Below are 16491 nucleotides of genomic sequence, written 5' to 3' on the forward strand. Positions count from 1 at the left end.
TGAGAAGTTGCAGCTAGGACCCATAAACATACAGTTGTTCCTACATAAAAAAAAAATTAACATTTACATATTCAAAGTGACAGTAAATTGGGGGGAAAAATCTGTCTACAGGCAAAAGGCAGTTACAGGAGAATTTGGGGGTGGGGGACTGAGTAGATTTCTTTTAAAGAACTCGCAATTACAATCCTGCTGTCGTATGAATTTGGGTTTACATTTATTCTACCTGCATGTTCAGGAATCTCTAAGGTAAGAAATTCTTAAGGTGCTTTCATACTCATAGCAGCTCAGAGCTCTCTCGTGAAGTAGATGCAAATCCTCCCTAGATTATAAGACATTCAGTGAAAGTCCATTAAATTCCTAACATGAAGACCAGACTAATGTGATATCACAATAAACAAATTAGCATGTATATAAAAAAAGACAGTTTACAGAAACAAAAAAAAGAGTAGGACCCCAGAAAGTATAGATTGTAGAATTATAAGGTACAGACTCTTAAGCAAATTTCAAAATTTATAGAAATAAAATGAGTTTCAAAATGAGTGAATAGAAATTCCTATCACGGCACAGTGGAAACAAATTCGACTAGGAACCATGAGGTTGCGGGTTCAATTCCTGGCCTCACTCAGTTGATTAAGGATTCAGCACTGCCATGTCTGTGGTGTAGGTTGCAGACATGGCACAGATCTGGCATTGCTGTGGCTGTGGTGTAGGCTGACAGCTGTAGCTCCGATTGGAACCCCAGCCTAGAAACCTCCATATGCCATGGGTGCAGCCCTAAAAAAAAAAAGAAAAAGAAAAAGAAAAGAAATATGTGAAGAACACTAGAGTATGGAGTATGATCTCTCAGACATTAAAACCAAAATAGAACTTCTTCAAATGAAAAACAGTATTGTTGAAATTAAAATACATACAAACATACAAGCATGAATGCATGCGCATGCACACACACAGAGGATGAACTGAATGAAAAAAGCTGAAGAGAGAAGCAGTAAATTAGGAGAAAGATATAAAGATATTACCCAAAATCTGTCTGGAGACACATGTATCATCTTTCACATATGAGAGATTAAAATATGTGGAAAATTGAATGGGGAAGTCTCACCCATATCTATTTTGAGTTCTAGAAGAGAGAGGAGAGAGAATGGGAGAGGCAGGACTTGAAGATAAAATGACCAAGAATTTTGTGAAATTAATAAAAATGTGAATTCCCAGATTCAAGAAATGCAATAAATACTAAACGAAATAATAAAAATAAATCTACACTGGAGCTCTCTGGTGGCCTAGCAGGTTAAGGATACAGGGTTGTCACTGCTGTGACTGGATTACTATTGTGCTGTGTATTCAATCCATAGCCCAGGAACTTCCACACTTGTTGGGCATGGCAAAAAAAAATATACAGACAGATAAATGAATAAATAAATACATAAATAATAAATAAATAAATAAAAGTACATGATATAAAACCACAGAATAACAAGAACAAAGCAGAATTCTTAAGGCAAATACAGAGAAGCACACTTTCTCTACAAAAGGATAAATAGGAAACTTCATACAGGCAACAAAGGAATGCAAAGAGCAAAGGAAATGGAATAATATCCTCAAAGTGCTGAGAGAAACAAGCTACCAACCTGGAATATGACTAGCTAATAAATCTCTCAAGAAAAAAAGGGAGAAAGATTTTCACATTTTTAAACATATACTTAGACTATGCTAACAACAAATTCATTAAAATAATTTAAAAGGATCAATTTCAGGGTGGAAGAAATGGACTCCAAAGCTGGGAGACAAATAGGTGGAACAAAGAGCCTATTGATCATGAAGGTAACTATAAGCCAACATTGACATCAGCTAGAAAAACCTAACTACATTGGTCTTAATCTCACATTGGCCTATTTTCTCATGATCTAGTCTCTTCCTCTATTTTGCTTCTCCGTACCACACTTCTGTCTGCAATATACTACATTCCAGGTAGCAGGAGAAAAGAAGTTACGGAAAGTAAGAAAACCCATAAGATAACTTCCACAGATTTCCACATAACACTTCCACTTGATCTTTGGCCAAATTGAGTGATAATGCCAATATTAAAACTAAAGGAAACAAAATGTAGGCATAGCTCGACTTAGTGATTATCAAGGGTTAGGCTTCTTTAAAAAGGAGAAAACTGGCAGTCTTATTGGCGGTCTCTGCCACATGTTGATCAGTAAGTTCTAGCAAACAGCTAAAGAACAGATTACTTTAAAACAAATTATCTTAATATGGTTTTAAAACTGAACGACTCTATTTGATGAGGATAGTATAAACTTAATTACCAAAACTAGACAAGTATAAGAAGTGAAAAATCAATGAATAGATTCAGTTATGAATATTTAAGCAAAATTCCCGAAGAAAATATTAGTAAATTAATCCATATGTGTATTAAAAAAAACAAACAAGCAAGCAAACAAAAATCTGTCATGACCAGATATATCTCAGCATGATAAACTTGGAGTTATGAAGACCAAATTGCCTTTCAAGGAAAACTTGTTTCTCCAACAATTTGGACTATTGTCAGTAGAGATCCTTCACCTGACAGCCCCTTCAAAATTTGACCCAGTTTCAGATCTCGTGTAAGGTTTTGCCTTTACAGAAATAGCCTACACCTCACGGACAGAGGAAGCTGCAAGAGTCACATCAAAGCTGGACTTCCCCCTTCAACAATCTGGATGCCTCTTCCTCCCTTCCACAGGTGTTAGTCTGGAAGCTACTCCCTAATAAATATCCTAAACACTAAACTTTGCCTAAGAGCATATTCCTTTGAGAATTCAACAGTAGTGCTCAGGAATGCAAAAAATGGTTTGATAAGAAATTTCATTAATATACGTCACCACAGTGACTGATTAATGGAGAAATAGCATTTGATTACACAATGAAATAAAGAAAAATCATTTGATGTAATTAAACCTTCCATTTATTGTAAGAACTCAACAAATTTGGAATAAAAGGAGATGTCTTTTTTTCTCACATTATCATGCTGTAAGTGACTACATATAGTTCCCAGTGCTACACAGCAGGATCTCATTGCTTATCCATTCCAAAGGCAATAGTCTACATCTATCAACCCCAAATTCCCAGTCCTTCTATACATGTATGTGTAACTGGGTCACCATGCTATACAGTAGAAAATTCACAGAACACTGTAAACCAGCTATAATGAAAAAAAATTAAAAAACATTATATTAAAAAATGTAAAAAAATAATAAAATCAAAGTCTTTAACATGAAAAATGTATTTACTAAAATCGATAGCAAATATCACAATATATATCTGCAAATATATTTATGAGGAAATATAAATATTTCATATAAGATCAGAAATAAGACATAGATACCCACTAACACTATTAATGCTCAGATCATGCCAGAAATAGAAATGCAAAAGAGGATTGTGTTGACTTTATAGATTAACTCGGGAAGAATTGGTTTCTACAAAAGATTAAACCTTCCAGTCCATGACCATGACATGTCTCTCCATTTATTTAGGGTTTCTATATTTCTTCTCATTAGGGTTTTGTGGTTTTCAGTGTACAGATCTTGCACATATTTTGTTGATATCTACTAAAAAATGTTCTAGGATTCAGATAGATATTGCATTAAAGCTGTATCTAAATTTGAGGAGAATTGACATTTTTACTATGTTGAATCTTCCAATCCGTGAACATGGTGTGTCTCCTCTATTATTGAGATCTTGATTTTTTTCATGAGCATCATGTAATTTTCAGCAAAACGCCTTGACCATGCTTTTGTTAAATATACACATAAATAATTCTTTTTTTGTAATTATAAGTGATACTGTTATTTTAAAATCTATTGTAGGAGTTCCTATCGTGGCTTAGCAGATACAAATCTAAATAGTATCCATTAGGACACAGGTTTGATCCCGAACCTCACTTAGTGGGTTAAGGATCCAGCATTGCCATGAGCTCTGGTTTAGGTCAAAGAGGTCTCTCAGATCCGGCGTTGCTGTGGCTGTGGTGTAGGCCAGTGGCTACAGCTCCGATTTGACCCCTGGCCTGGGAACCTCCATGTGCCACGGGTGGAGCCCTAAAAAAACAAAAAAAAAAAAACCAAAAAATAAGAAAGAAAGAAATCTACTGTATACTGTTTATTGCTAGTTTATGACAATATAGTAGATTTTTGTATGCTTATCTCATATCCTGACATCTTGCTGAACTCATTTATTAATTCTAGAGATTTTTTTGGTTGTTGTAGTTGATTACTTAGAATTTTTTACATAGACAACCATTGCCTACAAATAGGGATAGTTTTACTTCTTTCCTAGTAGGTTGACTTTCTTTCCATTTCTTACTTTATTGCACTGGCTAGAACTTCCAGCACTATGCTGAATAAGAATGGTAAGAGTGAACAAACTTGCCTTCTCCACAATCTTTGGGGAAAAAAAATCAATGAGTATTCACAATTAAATATGTTAACTGTAAACATTCTTAGATTTCTTTATCAAATTGAGGAAAATTCTGCTTCTATTTTTAAAAGAAACTTAATCACGAATCTTTTGTTTTGTCAAGCATTCTTTCTGCATGAATTGATACAAGTGACATAATCATGATTTTTCTTCTCTTTTATAATAGTAAATTGCATTGATTGATTTTTTTTTTATATTGAACAACATTTGCAGGTCACAAATAAATCTCTTTTGATCATAATGGATAATTATTTTTATATATTACTGAATTCTATTTGCTAATATTTTGTTACAGGCATGCATCTATGTTCAAGTGGGATATTTTTGTCAATTTTTTTTCTTTGTATTGTCTTTATCTAACTTTGGGATCATGGTAGCACTAGCCTCATAAAATGAATTAGAGTGTTCCCTCTTCTATTTTCTGGAAAACATTGGATAGAATCAGTGTTAATTTTTTAATAATTCATAAAATTCTCCAGTGAAATTATCCAGGTTCCATTATCCATTTTCTTTTTTTAATGAGTTTTTAAATAAGGAATTCAATTTACATAATAGTTACATGGTTATTCAAATATTTTATTCCATATTGGGTGGGTTCTGATAGTTTAAAATTTTCGAGGAACTAGTTTACATCAGATTGTCAAATTTTGACGTGTAGATGTGTAGAGTTGTTCATGGTATTCCTTTGCTATTCCTTTGATATATGCAGAGACTTTAGTGTTATCTCCTGTTTTCTTTACCTGATACTGGAATTTGTGACTTCTTTTTTTCTTTTCTCCTTTATCAAAACTCCTTTTAGAGATTTGTCAATTACATGGAACTCTTCAGAGAACCAGCTCTTTGTCAATTTTCTCTACTATTTTCTGTTTTCAATTTCATTGTTCCCTGCTCATATTTTAACATGTCCATCTTTCTGCTTGCTTGTTTTATTTTACTCTTCTTTTTCTATTTTTTTTTCTTTCTTTTTATAGCCATACCTGAAGCATATGTAAGTTCCCAGGCTAGGGGTCAAATCAGAGTTGCTGTTACTGGCCTACACCACAGCCACTGCACACACCTGCAACCTATGCCAAAGCTTGCAGCAACTCTGGATCCTTAATCCACTGATCAGAGAGGGATCGAACCTGCATCCTCCCAGAGACAACATCAGGTTCTAAACCCACTGTGTCACAATGGAAACTCCTGCTCTTGTTTTCCTACGTCCTTTTTATAGGTCCTTGAGCTCAGATTATTGATTTGAGAGTTTCCTCTTTCCTAAAGTATACATTTATTGCTCAGCAAAGTTTTGTCTGTGACTCACAAATATTGATATTCTTTATTTTCATTTAGTTCAAATTTTTTTTATTTCCCTTATTAACTCATGGAATGGAAATGTGTTATTTATTGCAAGTGTTAGCAAATTTTTCCGTTACCTTTCTTTCATCGATTTCTAACTTGATTCCATTGTGGTTAAGGAACATACTTCATACAATTTCAATTCTTTAGAGTCCTTTTAAAATTTTGTTTTATGGCCCAAGATATGGTCAATCAATATATTTGCTTTGTGGGCACTTGGGGAGAATTTTATTTTACTATTATTGGGTGGAATGTTTTATGAATGTTGCTTAATTCCTATTGGTGGTAGTGGTGTGTTCTTCTATATTTTCAGTGATATTCTGCCTAGTTTTTCTGCCAAATGTTTAGTGTTGTTGAACTGTTCCAACATTATTTTATATTTGCCTGGTTCTTTCATTTGTATTACTTTTTGCTTCACATATTTTGCTACTCTGTTTGATTCCTGCACATAAAGAATTACTATGTCATTTTGGTGATTGACAAGTTTATTATTATATAATGTCCATTTCTGGCTATGATAAATATCTACATTCTGCAGTCTACATTATCTGATAGTAGTCTACATTAGTAGTCTACATTATTGATAGTAAAATAGCTAATCCTGCTTTCCTTTGATTAAATTTTGCAAGATATATATTTTTTCATTCTTTTATATTCAATATGCCTATTTTTGGCTGCCTCATAATATATGAAGTTCACAGACTAGGGACCAGATCAAGCCACAGTCACGACCTAAGCCTCAGCTGCAGCAATGCTGGATCTTCAGCCCACTGTGCCGGGCTAGGGGTTGAACATGTGAATCAGCACTCACAAAACCCCACTGATCCTGTTGGGCCACAGCAGGAACTCCATCAATATGCCTATATCTTTTATTTGAAGTGAATTTCTTATAGACCAGCCTACAGTTGCATAATTTAAAAAATTCAGTTTGAAGATCTCTATATATAGCATATTTAGATCATTTATACATAATTTAATTGTTGGTATAATAGGGCTAAATTCTGCCATGATTTTCCTGATTATTAAAGGTTTTTCTTTTCCTTTTTTTTTTCTTTTGTCTTTTCTAGGGCCACACCTATGTCATATGGAGGTTCCCAGGCTAGGGGTCGAATCAGAACTGCAGCCTCCGACCTATGCCAGAGTGACAGCAACACAGGATCCGAGCCATGTCTGCAACCTACACCACAGCTCATGGCAACACCAGAGCCCCAACCCACTGAGCTCGGCCAAGGATGGAACCCACAACTTCATGGTTACCAGTCAGGTTCATTAACCACTGAGCCATGATGGGAACTCAAAGGTTTTTCATTTCTGTTTTTTGTCCCTACATTTCTGTGTGTTACTTAAATATTTTTAAAATTACATTTCCATTTTTCTCGACTATTTTAATGTACTTATCTTTGTACAGCTTTACTATTATTATTATTATTATTATTATTATTATTATTATTATTATGTGGCCACATCTACAGCATATGGAAGTTCCCAGGCTAGGGGTCAAATCAGAGCTCCAACTGAGGCCTACACCACAGCTACATCAGTACCAGATCCAATACACTTCTGCAACCTTTGCCACAGTTTATGGCAATGCTGGATCCTTAACCAACTGAGCGAGGCCAAGGCTTGAACCTGCATCCCCATGGAGAATATGTAGGATCCTTAATGCACTGAGCCACAATGCGAACCACTGTATAGATTTTTTAGTTGTTTCTCTAGGTATTATGTTACAGATACATAATTTGTGACAGAGATGTGATGTTTTTACAAATCTGAATGAAACACAAAATCTTAACCCTCTTTATGTCCCTTTCCTTTTCCATTTATATTTGTTTTAAATATTTCTTCTACATATATATAGAGAGAGAGGCAAGAAGACAGTATTATAATTTTGTTTCAACAATCAAACATATTTAGAAAAGCTGAAAATAAGAAAATTCTTTGTATTTACCCATGCTTTTGCTTAATGTGTTTTTTTCTCACTTCCTGATGTCTCCATGTTCCTTCTTTTATCATTTCTTCTCTAGTTAGAGAACTTCCCTTATGTATTCTTTTAGAGTCAGTGTGCTGATAACAAATTCTCTTTCATCTAAGGATGTTTTAATTTCTCTTTCATTCTTGAAGGATTTTTGTTTTGTTTAAACTCTGGATTGAGAGCTATTTTTTTTTATCACTTGAAAAATATTGTGTCACTCCCTTCTGCCCCCCATGGTTTATGATGACAAATCAACTGTCATTTGAATTATTTTCTCTTATGAAAAGATGTGATTTTTTTCTGGCTGATTTCAAGATACTTTATTCTTTATTTTTCAGAAGTGTAATTATGCTGCGTCTGGGCATAAATTTCTTTGTTGATCCTATTTGGGATTTTCTCAGCTTTTTTAATCCATAGGTGTTTTTCTAATTTGGGGAATTTTTCAGCCGTGATTTTTTTTATAATACTTTAAAAGTCTTGGCCTCCTTTTCCTCTTTTTTTGGACTCTGATGAAGTAAATGTTAGGTCCATTGTTATACCCTCACAAGTCCTTGAAGTTCCATTGATTGTGTTCAGTCTATTTTCTTTCTATTGTTCATATTAGGGATTTCTATTGTTTTATCTTCCTATTCACTGATTCTTTCCTTTGTCCCCTCTATTCTTCTGTGGAGCTTATCCACTGAGCTTTTTATTATTATTGTATTTTCCCATTCTAAAATTTCCATTGGATTTTTATTTATATCCTCTATCTTTTTCCTAAGATCTTTGATTGTTTTCAATTGCCTAAAGGACATTTGCTTGTAGCATCTTCATGACGAATTCCTTAAAACATTTATCAGATAATTCCAGTGTCTCTCTCACCATGATATTATTGTCAAATGATGTCTTTTTTCACTCAGGTTGAGATCTTCTGGTTCTTGGTATGAGAAGTGATTTCAATAAAACTGGTTATATTTGCTTTATGTTAGATTTCTGGATCCTATTTACACCTATTATAACTGACTTTCTCTGATACCATTTCAGAAGGGGCACCATCTTGTTATTACTAAGTAGAGGTAGAAGTTCAGGTTTACTATTTGGCCTCCACTGACACCTGAGCCTTGGCCACTACTTTTTACTAATGTATGGGAATGAGAGTCTTGGCTTTTCAGGTTGTTTCCACTTACCCTCTTATGGGGTGTTAGTCTCATCTCCAGATTACAACCACCAGAACCTCCCTAAACGCCAACATCTGTGTCCTCAATGCAGTAGGACCATGATGTTCCACTTTACTCCCCTTCCTAGTACTTCAGTCTAGAAAGTGCTTCTACAGGCACACCTCATTTTGATGCACTTCACTTTACTGAACTTTACAGACATTTTATGTTTTAGAAATTGAAGATTTGCAGCAACTTTGCATTGAGCAAGTCCATCAGTGCCAGTTTTCCAAAAGCATTTGCTCACTTCATGTCTCTGTGTTACATTTTGGTAATTCTCAAAATATTTCAAACTTCTCCTTATTATTATGTTTGTTATAGTGATTTGTAGTTGGTGATCTTTGCTGTTAATATTGTAATTATTTTGGGGTGCCAAAATCCGTGGGAAGGACACTTAATCAATAAACTTTATGTGTGTCCTGACTGCTTCACTAATTGGCCATTCCCCTGTGTCTCTCTCTCTCTCCAAAAGCCTCTTGTCCCAAACAGTTAGCCAAGTTATGAAAGCAAAGGAAAAGTTCTTAAAGGAAATTATGTGCTACTCTAGAATATATATGAATAATATAAAAGTTAAATAGCCTTGTTGCTGACATGCAGAATGTTTGATTGATCTGGATATATCTAACCAACCACAATATTGCCTGAAGCCAAAACCTAGTTTAGAGCAAGGCTCTAAACACCTTTAATTTTATGAAGGCTGAGTGAGGTGAGGGAGCTGTATAATAAAAGTTTGAAGCCAATCAGAGGTTGGTTCATAAGGTTTGAGGAACTGGAAGCCTCTCAATATCATAAAAGTGAAAGGTGAAGCAGACAGTGCTCATATAGAAGCTGCAGCAAGTTATCCAGAAGATCTAGCTGTGATCATTAGTGATGGTGGCTACACTAAACCAATTTTCTGTGCAGATGAAAATAGTCTCCTATTGGAAGATGTCATCTAAGACTCTCATAGCTAGAGTTAATAGCTGGACAGTCTGACTCTCTTCTCAGGAGCTAATGCAGCTGAAGACTTTAAGTTGGGGCCAGTGCTCATTTACCATTTTGAAGATCCTAAGACCCTAAATAATTACACTAAATATGCTCTGCATGTGCTCTATAAATGGAAAAACAAAGCTTGGATGACAGCACATCTGTATAAGACATGGCTTACTGAACATTTTAAGACATTTGTTGGAGTTCCCATCATGGCTCAGAGGTCAATGAATCCGACTAAGAACCATGAGGTTGCGGGTTCAATCCTTGGTCTTGCTCAGTGGGTTAAGGATCCGGTGTTTCCATGAGCTGTGGTATAAGTCGCAGACGCGGCTCAAATCCCATGTTGCTGTGGCTCTGGCGTAGGCCGGTGGCTACTGCTCTGATTAGACCCCTAGCCTGGGAACCTCCATATGCAGCAGGAACAGCCCAAGAAATGGCAAAAAGACAAAAAAAAAAAAGACATTTGTTGAGACTGATTGTTCAAAAAAGGGGGGAGGAGTTCCCGTTGTGGCTCAGTGGTTAACAAATCTGACTAGGAACCATGAGTTGCAGGTTTGATCCCTGGCCTTGCTCAGTGGGTTTAGGATCCGGTGTTGCTATGAGCTGTGGTGTAGGTCGCAGATGTGGCTTGGATCCCACATTGCTTTGGCTGTGGTATAGGCCGGTGGCTACAGCTCCAATTAGACCCCAAGCCTGGGAACCTTCATATGCCACAGAAGCAGCCATAAAAATGGCAAAAAGACAAAAAAGGGGGCAAATTTCCTCAAATATTGCTGCTCATTGATGAGGCATCTGGTCACCCAAGTGTACAATGAGGTTAATGTTGGTTTCATACCTGTGAAGTTACACAACATCATTCTGCAGCCCTTGGATCAAGGAGTAATTTTGACTTTCAATTCTTATGATTTAAGAAAAACACTTCTTTAGGCTCTAGCTGCCACAGATAGTGATTCCTCTGATGGATCTTGGCAAAGTACACTAAAAATCTTGGGACAGGATTCATCATTTTAGATGCCATTAAGAACTTTTATGATTTATGGGAAAAAGTCAAAATATCAACATTAACAGAAGTTTGAAAGAAGTTGATTCCAACATACATGGATGCCTTTGACGGGTTCGAGACTTTACTGAAGAGGTAACTGCAGATATGGTGAAATAGCAAGAGATTTAGAATTAGGAGTCTGAAGATGGGACTGAATTGATTTAAATTCATGATATCTTTAACACAGTAGGAGTTGCTTCTTATGGATTATCAAAGTGTTTAGGAAGATGAAATCTACTCCATGTGAGGATGCTCTGAAGATTGTTGAAATGACAACAAAGGATTTATGTTATCACATAAACTTAGTTAATAAAGCACCAGAAGGAGTTCCCATTGTGGATCAGCAGGTTAAAGACCCAACACTGTCTCTGTGAGGATGTGGGTTTTATCCCTGACCTCACTTGGTGGGTTAAGATCCAGCATTGTCTTAAGCTACAGCATAGGTAACAGGTGCAGCCCAGATCTGGTGTTGCTATGGCTGTGGCAGAGGCTGCAGCTGCAGCTCCAATTCACTCCCTAGCATGGGAACTTCCATATGTAGGTTTGGTAATAAACACAAAAAATAAAAAAAAAATAATTTAAACATATCAGCAGCATTTGAAATAATTGATTCCAAATTTGAAAGAAGTTCTCCTGTGGGTAAAATGCTGTCAAATAACTTTGTGCGCTTTGTGAAAGGAAGAATCAATCAATGTGGCAAACTTCATTTTTGTCTTATTTTAAGAAATTGCCACAGCTTCCCCAACCTTCAGCATCTACCACCTAGATCAAATCAGCAGCCATCAACATTGAGGCAAGGCCCTACAGTAGCAAAAAATTATGACTCACTGAAGGCTCTTTAGGCATAATACCATTGCACATGTAATAGAAATATAGTTTCTATGTGTGTAGTCTAAATATCTTTTCTATGCACTGGGAGATTTTCAAAAATGTATGACTCTATTGAGACATTTGCTTTGTTGAGGTTGTCTGGAACCAAACTTGTAACATCTCCAAAGTATGCCTGTATTAGGAATGCTGGGCTGATCTTACAGATTTTTTTCATTTGTTTCCTTTTGGTCAGGAAATTGCCTTGTGCTGTCTTGTGTCCAGTTTTTCTCTTTTGTTACAATGTGAAGGCATTTCCATTTACCATTACCCAGGACCAGAGGGCCCTCCAATGTTGTTTGATGGCTTTGGCTTTGAATCAATTTATTCTAGAGGATAAATCCTTAGAAGATACAAACTTACTCCTCTTCCACAACTCACATACTCCTTTTCCATTTCCATTTTGTTTTTCTCCCATGCATCACATTACTATTCCACTTATGTTCAAAGAATTTCTTTTATTTCTTAAACAAAGGAAATATACTTGTAGGTTTATTCCAATAGCTGAACTTTGTAGATTATGTCTTCTGCTTTTTCTGCTGGTTCTCATTCACAGAATTGAATTACATATGATAGAAGCATAAAAGTTCCCAGATCTTCAGTCATCAAGTTGAAGATCCAGGAGAACCAGTTCTGTAGTCTGAATCCAAAGGCCTGGGAACAAAGGATAGGTGATAATGTAAATTCCAGTCTGAGGGCAGGAAAACAGCAATGTCCCAGCTCAAAATGTCAGTAATTGTTTCTTGGGACAAAATGGAAAAAAGGATCTTGAGCTTATTTTCTCCTACAAGCATATCCAAATCACAAATAACTGCTGAACAACCAGTGATAAAAAAGACGGGACCTACTAAAAAAGACATTCTACATCTAAAGACATAAAGAATAAAGCACAATTAGATGGTAAGAGGGGCACACCCTTTATATAGTATAATATAATCAAGTCCCATACTCCCCACAAACTGGAGAATAATTATATCACATAAATTTTCTCATAGGAGTGAGATTTCTGAAACCCACATCAGGCTTCCCAGCCTGAGGGTCTGTCATTGAGAGGAGAAGCCTCCAGATCATTTGGCTTTGCACGACAGTGGGGCTTTGTTGCAAGAGCTCCATAGTACTTGAGGAAATAAACACTCTACTCTTAAGGGCACACACAAAGTCTCCTGTGCACCAGGACTCAGAACAAAAGCACTGGCTTTATTGGAGTTGGACCAGACCTCCCTGCTACTCTTTCAGGGTCTCATTGGGAGGTTGTGGGGGGCAACTTTGGCTCACTGTGGGGATGAGGACACTTGCAGTGAAGGTACCAGAGAGTGCTCATTGGCATGATCTCTCTTTGAAGCTGCCATTTTGACACCAAGACCTAGGATCCAGCCAACAGCCTGGTCTCCAGTGCTGGGACTCCTCAGGCCAAACAACAAACAGGATAGGAACACAGCCCCAAGCTGCCTAAAGTTTTCTTGAGCTGACAACTACCTCTAAACATACCCTTTGACATGGCCCTGCCCAACAAAGGGCCAAGAACCAGCTCCACCACCAGTGGCCAGTGCCCCTGCCACCAGGAAACATGCATAAGCCTCTAGACCAGCCTCACTCACCAGAGGACAGACACTAGAAGCTCTAAAACTATAATCTTATTGTAGAATTCCCAGAAATTACCTCAGAGGACACTCAAGGAAGATAGAGAGCAGCTTAATTACACCAGTGGTCCATGGGGAATTGCTTCCCAATCATGCACCCTGTACAGAAAGGGGGAGATACATTTATACTGCTTGCTTATGTGTGTAACATGCTACATTAATCTTTGGTTACATTCAGGGTACAGAAAGGTGTATAACTGTACAGAATGTCTTATATTGTTATTTCAATAACTAACCTCAAGCACAAACTAGCTATTTTTGAATTTCTTTAGAACAATCAGGGCCTGGAGTTTCCCAAGTCCTGATGACTTTGTTTTTCTCAAAGCCCTCATATGAGTCAACTTACGTTCACCAAGATGGGTGGTGGCAGCAAGATGGCTTCACTCTTGTCAAGCTCCCTATTTCATTTTCCACACCCCTACAATCTCACAGCCTGTGGAGCTGAGTCCAGAAACACAGGTCAGAACCTACCCAAGGATCAGCTGTCCTCTAGCCCTTGGGTGAAAAAAAGGGGAGTGTCCTGCTAGGAAACATAGGACATGCCCTACAGAAGGCCACTTCTCCCAGGTCAAGAAATATAGCAACTTTCCACATACATAAATACACAGATCTAAATTTAGACAAATGAAATGGCATAGGAATATGGTCCAGACAAAGGAACAAGACTAAGCACAGAAGAACAATTAAGTGAAGTGGAGATAGGCAATCTACATGAGAAAGAGTTCAGAGTTATGATCATAAAGATGATCCAAGAATAAAGGAAAGGGATAGATGTTCAAAGCATGAATTTACGAGAAGTTTTTAAACAGAGAGAAAATATAAAGCCAAGGAGGAACATGCCAAGACACATAGTAATGAACCTAATAAAAATTAAAGACAAAGGGAAAATATTAAGCAACAAAGGAAAGGAAACAAATGGAAACAAAGGATAACAAACACATAGGAATCTCTGTAAGGTTATTAGCTGATTTTTCAGCAGAAGCTCTGCAGGCCAGAAGGGTATGGCATGATATACTTAAAAGTGATGAAAGGGAGAATTCCACAACAAATAATACTCTACCAGAAAGACTCACATTCAGATTTGAAGGATAAATCAAAAGTTTTACAGGCAAGCAAGAGCAAAAAGAATTCAGCACCACCAAACCAGCTTTACAACAAATGCTAAAGGAACTTCTCTAGGAGGAAAAGAAAAGATCGCTACTAGAAACAAGAAAGTTAAGAATAAGAAAGCTCACAGATAAAGGCAAACATAGAGAAAAGATAGGAAATACCCCCACAAAAATATGACATCTAAGCCAGTAATCATGAGAAGAAGAGATTAAATGCGGAATATTTGAAATGCAACTTAAATTGAAATATCAGGAACTTAAAATAATTATAGATATAGATAGATGATAGATATATAGATAGGTAGAATGATAGATAACTCTATTAAAACTTTGTGGTAACCACAAGCCAAAAAGCTATAATAGATATACACACAAAAAAGAAGAATGTATCTAAACATAACACTAAATATAGTTATTAAATCACAAGAAAACAAAACAGGAAAGAAGGAAAAAAGACCTACATATAACAGAAATTGACAGAGCAATGTAAATCAACTATAATAATTTTTTAAAAAGGCTTAAAAAACCAAATACAAAACAATTAATAAAAATGTTAATAACAACATACATATAGATAATAACCCTAAATTAAAATGCATTAAAACATCCAACCAAAATACATAGACTAGCTAAATGTATACAAAAACAAGACTTACATATATGCTGTCTAAAAGAGACCCACTTCAGACTTAGTGACACATACAGACAGAAAGTGTATGTGGAAAAAGGTATTCCATGCAAATGGAAATCAAGAAATCTCATATCAGAAAAAAATAGATTTTAAAATAAAGACTGTTACAAGTGACAAGGAATACTACATGGTGACCAAGAGATCAGTCCAAGAAGAAGATATAACAATTGTAAATACATATGAACTCAACATAGGAGCACCTCATATATAAGGTAACTGCTAACAGACATAAAAGGAGAAATTGACAGTGACACAGTAATTGTGGGGGACTTAAACATCCCACTTACACTGGACAGATAATTCAGACAGAAAATCAGTAAGGAAACACGAGTCCCAAAAGATGCATTAGACCAGTGGACTTAACTGATATTTATAGAGTATTCCATCTGAAAGTAGCAGAATTCTTTTCAAGTACACATGGAACATTCTCTGGGATAGATTACATGCTGATCCACAAGGCACGCCTAAGTAAATTTAAGAAAATTGAAACCATATCAAGCATATTTTCTGACCACAAAGGCCATGAGATTAAAATCAAATTCAAGGGAAAAAAAACTTCAAAAACACAAACACACAGAGATTAAATGATATGCTAATAAGCAACCAATGAATCTCTGAAGAAATAAAAAAAAAACTATAGACAAATGAAAACAAAAACAGGATTATCAAAAACACATGGGAGTCAGTAAAAGTAGTTCTGAGAGGGAAGTTTATAGTGACACAATTTTACCTTAGAAAACAGAAAAATCTCAAATAAATAGCCTAACTTTATACCCAAAGCAACTAGAGAAAGAATAATTAAAAAAAACACCCAAAGTTAGTAGAAAGAAAGAAATAATAAAGACCAGAAGAGAAATAAATGAAATAGAGATGAAGAAAATACTGGAAAAGGTCAATGAAACTATAACCTGGTTCTTTGAAAAAAGTCAAAAAAAAAAAAAAAAAAACTGATAAACCTTTAATCAGACTCATCAAGGAAAAAAAAAAAAGGAAAGGGCCAAAATTAATAAGATTAGAAATGAAAAAGGAGAAATTACAACAGACACCACAGAAACTACTACAGGCAACTATATGCTAATAAAATTGACAACCTAGAAGAAATGGACAAATCCCTAGAAAGAGATAATCTTTCAAAACTGAATCATGAAGAAATAGAAAATATGAACTGACAAATCACAAGCACTGAAGTTGAAATTGTGATTAAAAAAA

The sequence above is a fragment of the Phacochoerus africanus genome, chromosome 14 (genome assembly GCF_016906955.1).
Source record: "Phacochoerus africanus isolate WHEZ1 chromosome 14, ROS_Pafr_v1, whole genome shotgun sequence".
NCBI lineage: Eukaryota > Metazoa > Chordata > Mammalia > Artiodactyla > Suidae > Phacochoerus > Phacochoerus africanus.